We start from the raw sequence: 9,292 nt of genomic DNA, 5'->3' as shown, positions 1-9,292 counted from the left end.
TCATGTAACTAAATTGATGAAATCATATAAATGTATTAAGTATGAAACAAAAATATGTTTTCCAGTTGTATTCAATTGTTTCATAGTAAAACTTGAAAACTATCAAACCAAAACATATATGTATATATATAACTATATATATACATGGAAACCAAAAAATGTGTGTGTGTGTGTGTGTGTGTAGATAATTGAGCTTAGAGTACTTAACACACATAATATAAATCCTAAACTACATTACCCAAGCAATCTTGATCTTTAATTAAGCTTGACTTGGTACACGTTGCGGATGAAGCTAAACTTGGATCTTGAACTTGAATTGTATAGGCTTCAACCCGACATTCCGCCAACCTCCTTTGGATATGATCGTTGTAGCTCTATTCCATCCATCCTCCAACAACGTTGTTTGTCTACAAAACATAGGAATGCACAAACACTAGACAAGCAACATTAGTAATAAATTGTTTGTTAAACATCATCAAAACAAGAAGGCCAACAGTAACTTGTTAAATGATGAACAAGATCTAACGTTCACATATAATACGTTAAAGTCACATATGGGGTCTCAATGTCATATGTAATACTCAAATATCACAAATTAGATCTAAATATCACATAGAAGATCGAATTGTCACATCTAGAATTGAATTGTCACAGATAACATTGAAATATCACATGATATGCTTATTTGTCACATAGCGTTCTGACATGTCACATTTACGATTAACTGTGATACATATACGTATATGTTGTCTAAAAATTACTGTAGATAGCTAATCCCCACAAAACAGCAGATGATGAAAGATACAATCTGACGTCCTTCACATCAACAAGCAGAAGTTACAATCTGACGACCTTCCGCAACAGTCGATGAAAGTTACAATGTGAAAACTTTCACAGCAACTTGCAAGAGTTACAAATTGATGACTCTCACATTCCATAAGGGCCAAGTGTAAAGATTGAAATCTACACAAAAGTCGAAGAAAAGATATTACAATTGACGATCTCAACAAATCTAAACACGGAATCCCTCTTCCGCGTCCCAGAAGCTCAAACGCAGAGGCCACCTTGTACTTCCAAGGCAAAACATAGGGTTCACCTCGTGTTGCCAAGCTCAAACGCGGGGGTCGCCCTGCGCTTCCAGATCTCAAATGCAGAGATTGCAATGCATTCTAAATCCCAAACGCAGGGGTTGTCATGTACTTCCAGATCCCAAACGTAAAGGTCGCCATGCGTTCTAGATCTCAAACGTAGAGGTCGCCATGCATTCCATATCCCAAACGCAGGGGTCACCCCACGTTCCAGATTCCAAACGCAGGGGTTACCCTGTACTTCCAGTTCCCGGACGTAGGGTTCACCCCACGTCCTTTTCTCCAGAACACGACCCCTGTGTTTTTGACTCATAAACTATTTTTAAAACTGTCCTGTCAAGGTATGGGCATAGTTAAGGGCTAGTTAAGTGGTGCCTTACCCCCTGATTGTCCTATATATATGATAATCACATTTTATTATAATTTTATATCCTCATTATCTATTTTATATGAATAAATATACCACTAATAATTACTTTTATCTTTAATTGCAGGTTAATAAAGAATAAATCCCAAAAATCTCATCTCTCAACAAAGGCCCTTGAGTAAATGAAGAAATAAGGGAAATCAAGAAGTCTAATGGAAATCAAGAAGCCCAATGGAAATTCAAGAAGACAAAGTGAAAAATAAAATCAAAAGCCCAATCCCATGAATTAAAGAAAAACACAAGCAAACAAAGAAATTGTGAAAAGCCCAAGTTCCTCTTTTGAGCTTCCGAATTTGAAGGCCCAAAGCCCATCAAAAAAAGATTACACCAAGGAGTCTTCATGGACCGGACCAGCTGCAAGAAATGTGGATTTTCATATTTTTTTGAAAATCATACGTAAATGTATCAAGGGAACTCTTCATTGGACCGGACTTGCTGCAGATTTGGATTTTTATTTTTTTTATATGAGTCTCCATTGGACCGGACTTGGATTTTCATTTGAAAATCATATGGGCCTCTTACGTTGGGCTAGAGAAGAACAAAATGCAAACATGGAAATTCCAACTCATTTCTTCACTAACAAATTTAAAGGTGGAGATTGCTTTGCTTGGGGCTCAAGACAAATCCAATGGCTCATATTCATTGATGATTACTATAAATAGGGGTAGAGAGTGAGGGGTTAAGGATGTGAAAAATTTTGTAACTCCATTTGGAGAGGAGGGCTACTCTTAATTGAGAAGGCCTTCCAAAAATTATAACTTTTATTGCAATTAATAATAATAATTTTTCTCCACTTTAAATTTGTTTTTCTCCTCTTTGTTGAATGATAAGGATGGAGATGAAGAACAATTTGAAGGTTTGCATTTCTTTTATTTTTCTCTTTTATTTCTTTTTAGTAATTTCTTTATTATTGCTTATTAGTTAGATTTACATTCATGTTTGTAGTGTAGATTTATTTCCTTATCTTTTCTTTTTGCACTTTATTTTATAGAGTAGATATATTTTCTTGCATTTAATTTCTACAATTTATTTTGTAGTTTAGATTTTTATTCTTTGTAGTTAGATTTATTTCTTGTTCATAGTTTAGATTTTTCTTTTCTTTTTATTTTTGTAATTAGTTCTTTTTCTTCTTGTTTTTATTTCTTGAGATGTGAAATTAATTCTTGTAGGAATCTTAGAATTGTATGATGCTAGCCTAATTTCCTTTATATTATGCAAATTATTCTCTTGCACTTAAAATATTCATGTTTAGGATAATCAACTAGAAAACTAATCGGTAGAAGAAGAATTTGATAATCTATGCTTATATTAAATGGTTTGATAGGTTATGCTTATGAATTCTAGGATTACTATCTTGTTGTTGTTCTTATCCTGAATAGTAATTTTAACTTAGGGGGGGTTAGTCACCTAGAACTTTTTAAGTAGAATTGGGATAATTGGTAAAGTGGGATAATTTTTTGGCACTGAGATAATTTAGTGGAACAATGATGGATAATTGGTAAAGTGGGATAATTTGGTAGGATAATTTGGTGGTATAATGTTGGATAATATTATGAAGTTGTATAATTTGGTAGGATAATTTGGTGGGGGTAATGGTGGGTATAAATTACTATTGTTAATAGTTGTATATTAAAAATAATATAATATTGATAAGCAAATTCTAGTAATAACTATAAAATATAATGCAATAAAGCATCACTATTCATCTCAAATAATAAAAAATTTTACAAATAAATAAAAATCTAATTCCCTAGAGTGACTCGACTTCCATCATCCCACATGGCTTCTATCATCCCACATGGCATCTGCCATAGAATTTCTCCAAGCTCCTACAGCTGCTCGTTGAGTCTGTAACTCGTCTTCTTTATCGGAGTCATCGTCTGCATCAGCAACATTTCGTGGAGCTTCTAGTGGAGGATCATAAATGTCGAAGTTCAAATCTCATAACATTATAAAGAAAGAAAAATAAGCATTTTTCAGCCATTAACCCTTTGGACCAATCTCATCATGATCTTTGAAACCAAATACGCAAATAAATAAAATGTACACAGGAATCATCCATGACCGCTAAACAGATGATTGACAGATGAACTATAAATATCCCAATCAATTTACTGAGCCGATTTAATAATAATAGATATCACCATTAACCAGTCAACATCTAATCATCAATGTGATCGCAAAGTTGCTTTCTAACTTACAAAAAAAACATAAATAGCCCGCATAACTTTAGCATTAACCCACCAACACTATATTCTTAACCTAAACCACTGTTGTGGAGAGAAAACTTAGATCAAACAAACAATAATAAAGTAATTTAACGTCAAAAAGCTATCAATAAAGTAATACATCTTGAAGATAATAATAAAAGATCTAATCATCACAAAAACAAAGTAAAGACAGAAAAATGAACGGATGATTGACTTCATGGCAGAGAAATTTTCTAGGCGGAGAAACTAACCAAGAGGGAGGGAGGCGACGTTTCACTTTTTTTCCCCAATTGTATTCTTTCCAATGTGTGGGATAATTTGAGAGAGGAGAACTTATGGTTATATATATAGGTAGTATAATTTGTGGGATAATTATGACCAATTATCCCAATTCTAATTCTAGTAGAATTCTACTTGACTAACGCACCAAAAAAATAATACAGTTCTAGTTCTACAAAAGTTCTACTTGACTAACACTATAAAAAAATATCTCATTTCCTAGTTATATTTTTATTTCTTGATTTTATTAATTCATATTTCTTGCCTTATGATTTCATTTATTCTTTAATTCTTCCTTCTCTCCTCTAAAATTTAATTTATTATCTTTTGCATATATTCACAACAATCACTCATCATATTCACACTTATTCTTTATTCCTAATTGTCACGCACAAAATATAAGAACCAAGTTTGATAATCTCTTAAAATCACCTTCCTCGTGGGATCGATATTTTTTATACTATAACTTGATAAATTGTGCACTTGCAATTTTGGTACATAATTATGCCGCATCAAGTTTTTGGCGCCGTTGCCGGGGAAGGTGCTAAAATAGGATTTTATTATTTTGGTTCTTTAACTTGTGTGTTTTCTTGTGAAGGAACCGTTTGGAGCTTGGAAATCTTGGATTGAAGATCAAGAACTTAGAGAATTGCTTTCGGGTAAGTCCTCTTTCTAGTTTTTAATTCCACCATCTTTAGCTAGCTTCACAATTAGAGACAATTAGGATTTAAAAAAAAAAAATAGATTTTATTTTTGTTGACCATAATAAGATTCACCTTTCACTTGGACATTAACTAACAAGATAATAAAAAAAAAATATAAAGATTTTCTTTTTATCATCCTTTTTAGTCGCTTTTAATTTCTAGGGTTGCATTTCATATAGTGTAGGAATTCACCAAAGTGATTGTAGCACTTGATTTGGCACACACTTAAAACATTCTTAAGGGCAAAAACCCCAATCAAGATAAGGTAAGGGATTTCATCACCCTTTCCTTAGCCCACAAATCACTAATTCCTCACTCCACAAACCCAAGCATTCTAAAACTCATTAGACGTTGGCCCCTAAGGATTCGAGCTCAATAAGGAATAAAAAATCCTTAAGTGAACCGGTTTAAGTTTTCTCAGATTAGTTGGTGTCTAAGGCAAGGTTTAGGGGTTGCGTAAAGCGCTCCGCAAGGAAAGAGGTACTTAATTAATCTTTGATCACCCTCTAGAACTATCCTTACCTGACTAACTACCTGGGTAAAACTTTAATCTTTTCACTGTAGGAATTTTTGGTTAGGAGCTGGTCTAGTGAGTTAGGCTAAACCCTAGAATTAGAGTGATTAAAAAGTGATTGCCTTGATTTGTTTTAGTTAGGATTTTTCTTTTTCTTCTCATAAAAAAAACTAATATTCTTTCTTTCTTTAAAAAAAAATATAAAAAGAAGTTGTTTTGGTGTATGCAAACTTGGGTTCGGGATAATTCTCATCGTTTAATCCGTGTTGAACCAATTCAAGAAATGACAAATCAACCCGTTCTTCTGGATATGTGTTACCCCACCAGAAATGCAATTCCATCTTGCATAATACTCCCCGAAGTAAATGGAGCAAATTTTGAGCTTAGACCTTATTACATAAACATGCTTTCCAAATTCCTAGGTAATGAAACAGAAGATGCATATATTTTTATCTCGGAATTTGAGGAAGTGTGTATTATGATTAAAATGAGAGAATTAACCGAAGATGCAATTAAGAGTGTGTATTATGATTAAAATGAGAGAATTAACCGAAGATGCAATTAAGCTCAGATTTATTCCATTTTCTCTTAAGGACAAAGCTAAAAAATGGCTGTACAGCTTACCGATAAATTCTATCTCAACTTGGAAGGAATTTGTCACCGTTTTTCTTAAGAAAATTTTCCCTATTCACAAAACGGTAAAGCTTAGGAACAGCATTCAAAACTTCAAAATTGTCCCGGGAGAGCTATTCTGGAAATATTTTGACCGGTTTAAAGATCTTTTAATCCAATGTCCTCATCATGGTCTAGAAAAATGGCGATTGTGCCAAGTCATATATGAATGATTAGACTATTCTTCAAAAACATCTTTAGAATCGATGTGTCAGGGAGATTTTATGAGGAAAAACACAGATGAAGCTTGGGAATTTCTAGAGAGTTTATTCGAGAAAACAATGCAGTGAGAAAACTGTGTGACAGGGTTTCATCAGTTCCCCAATCTAAGTCTAGTGGTCTTTCCTGGAGTCAAACATTGCGTCTGAAGCAAAGATGGCGACGATTCTGCGGAGATTAGAAGCCTTAGAAGTTAAGGAACGAGCTCCAGCTCAAATCAATCATATTTCTGCCCCGGGATGTCATAACTGTCAGTCTTCTACCCATGTTTTAGAGGAATGCCCTCTCCTAGGAAACAACCATGCTTTAGAACAGATGAACGCTACATTCCAGCGCCCTAGAAATGATCAATTTTCTCCAACCTACAATCCAGGTTGGAGAAATCATCCCAACTTTGCTTGGAACCAAGAAAATTCTCATGGAAACCAAAACTTCATTCCCGCGTCGAACCAACACTTCCCTAGGGGAAATACTGTCCCATTCAACGCACCAAACAATTTTCAACAAGCTAACCCAGTTTTTTCAACCCAACATCCTCATCCTCACCAGCCTACAAATCCTTCAAATTCTGATCATGACAAACATTTGAGTGTCTTAGAAAAGGGTTTAGAAGCTATGATCAAAGCTTCTACACAAACGACCAACATATTGACCTAGTCATCCACCACTCTAAATTCCTTCATGCAAACAACCGGCCAAGTGCTCAACTCGAACACTCAAGCCATAGCCCGGTTAGAAACCCAACTTGGGCAACTAGCCACTGCCGTGAGTGAGAGAGAAAAAGGAAAATTCCCAAGTCAACCTGTTACAAACCCTAAAGACAATGGATCCAGTTCAAACCATCCAGCTCATGTGAATGCAGTTTATACACTGCGATCATGAAAACAAATAGACAACCAAGTTATAATGACACCGGATCAAACCCCTTCTCCCATTAAAAACACTCCTTCCGATGAAGCAATTCCTTCCGATGACCAAAATGCTAAACTTGAGATTGAGCCTGATCTAGATAGGTATAGGTCCGTTGCCCCCTTTCCAGATAGATTCAAACCTAGAAAAAACTCCTCGCAGGTTGAGAAAATCCTAGAAACATTTAAACAGGTCAAGATCAATATCCCTCTCCTAGATGCAATCGAACAAATCCCCTCTTATGCAAAGTTCTTGAAGGACCTATGCACTAAGAAAAGAACCACCAATGTCCCCAAGAAAGTCTTCTTAGCTGCCAACCTCAGTGAAATTTTTTCAAAACCCATGCCGTTGAAATATAAGGACCCTGGTTGTCCCATAATTCTATGCGTCATAGGTAACACTCACATTGATAAGGTACTTCTAGACTTGGGAGCCAGCGTCAACCTCCTTCCTTATTCAGTCTATCAACAGCTAGGTGTAGGAGAACTTAAACCGACAAGATGCACTATACAGTTAGCTGATAGATCTGTAAAAATTCCCAAAGGAGAGGTAGAGGATATTCTGATCAAAGTTGGAGAGTTCATTTTCCCAGTTGATTTTATTGTCTTGGAAACGCAGTCCCTTTCCAATCTCAAAAGTCAAATTCCCGTCATTCTAGGAAGACCGTTCTTAGCCACCTCAAATGCTTTGATCAATTGTAGAACCGGTCAGATGAAACTATCTTTTAGAAATATGACTGTTGACCTCAATATCTTCAACCTAGGAAGGCAGCCTAGTGATCCATATGATGAACCCATGGAAGTAAATTTCATTCAAGAAATATCCAGTGAACAACAAGAGGGAGAGTGTGAGTCTGATTCAAATACATCTGATTTAATGATTGAGGAGCTTTCTGATGACGAACTAGAGATAGAACCGCTGATCAATCATGTTTCTACTGTTGGCTGGCAACGAGAACCTTTGGAGATAGAACCCCGAGTCCAGCTTCGCCCATCTGTGGAGGAACCCCCTAAGTTAGAGCTCAAACCTCTACCTGAAAATCTAGAGTATGCCTACTTAGGAGAGAACGAGTCTTTACCAGTTATCATTTCTTCTGACGTAACTATCTATCAAAAGTAGGAAGCTCTCTTAGGTGTTTTAAGAGAGAATAGGGAAGCCATTGGATGGACCATGGCTGATATCAAAGGGATTAGCCCAATCATTGTTCAACACCGAATCCATTTGATAGATGATGCCAAACCTACTAGAGATGCTCAACGTAGGTTAAACCCAGTGATGAAAGAAGCCGTTAGGAAAGACATTCTGAAATGTCTTGATCATGGAATCATTTATCCCATTTCTGATAGTTCATGGGTGAGTCCAGTCCAAGTTGTTCCAAAGAAATCCGGGATCACCGTGATCCAAAATGAGGCTAATGAGCTGATTCTCACTCGAATCCAAACTGGATGGCGAGTCTGTATTGACTACAAAAAACTCAACTTAGCCACTCGGAAAGATCATTTTCCTCTTCCTTTCATTGAACAAATGTTAGAGCGTTTAGCAGGACATGAGTTCTATTGTTTCCTGGATGGATATTCAGGTTACAATCAAATCCCTATCGCTCCAGAAGATCAGGAGAAAACCACCTTCACTTGCCCGTATGGAACATTCGCATACCGACGCATGCCTTTTGGCCTGTGTAACGCACCGGCCATATTCCAACGTTGAATAATCAGTATTTTTTCCGACATGATAGAGCGATTTCTCAAAATTTTCATGGACGACTTTTCCATCTTTGGTGACACATTTTCCCAACGTTTGCATCATCTTAAACTGGTCCTAGAACGGTATAGGGACAAAAATCTGACTCTCAATTGGGAGAAATGTTATTTCATGGTCAAACAAGGCATTGTCTTAGGACATGTAGTTTTCAATAGGGGAATTAAAGTGGACAAAGCTAAGGTAGATCTCATTTCCAATCTCCCTCCTCACAAAACAGTCAAAGATGTCAGATCGTTTCTTGGTCATGCTGGTTTTTACCGACGTTTCATCAAGGATTTTAGCAAAATTGCTAGACCCTTGACCAATCTCTTAGCCTAGGATACATCATTTGTCTTCTCCCCCGACTGCCTCAAAGCTTTCGAATATCTAAAAAAGGAGCTAACCACAGGTCCTATCATTCATGCACCAGACTGGACCTTACCCTTCGAATTGATGTGTGATGCATCTGATTCTGCGATTGGAGCTGTTTTAGGACAACGGTTTGATAGAAAACCGCATGTGATCTACTA

The sequence above is a fragment of the Asparagus officinalis genome, chromosome 2 (assembly GCF_001876935.1).
Source record: "Asparagus officinalis chromosome 2, Aspof.V1, whole genome shotgun sequence".
Lineage (NCBI taxonomy): Eukaryota > Viridiplantae > Streptophyta > Magnoliopsida > Asparagales > Asparagaceae > Asparagus > Asparagus officinalis.
This window is presented reverse-complemented; position numbering follows the sequence as displayed.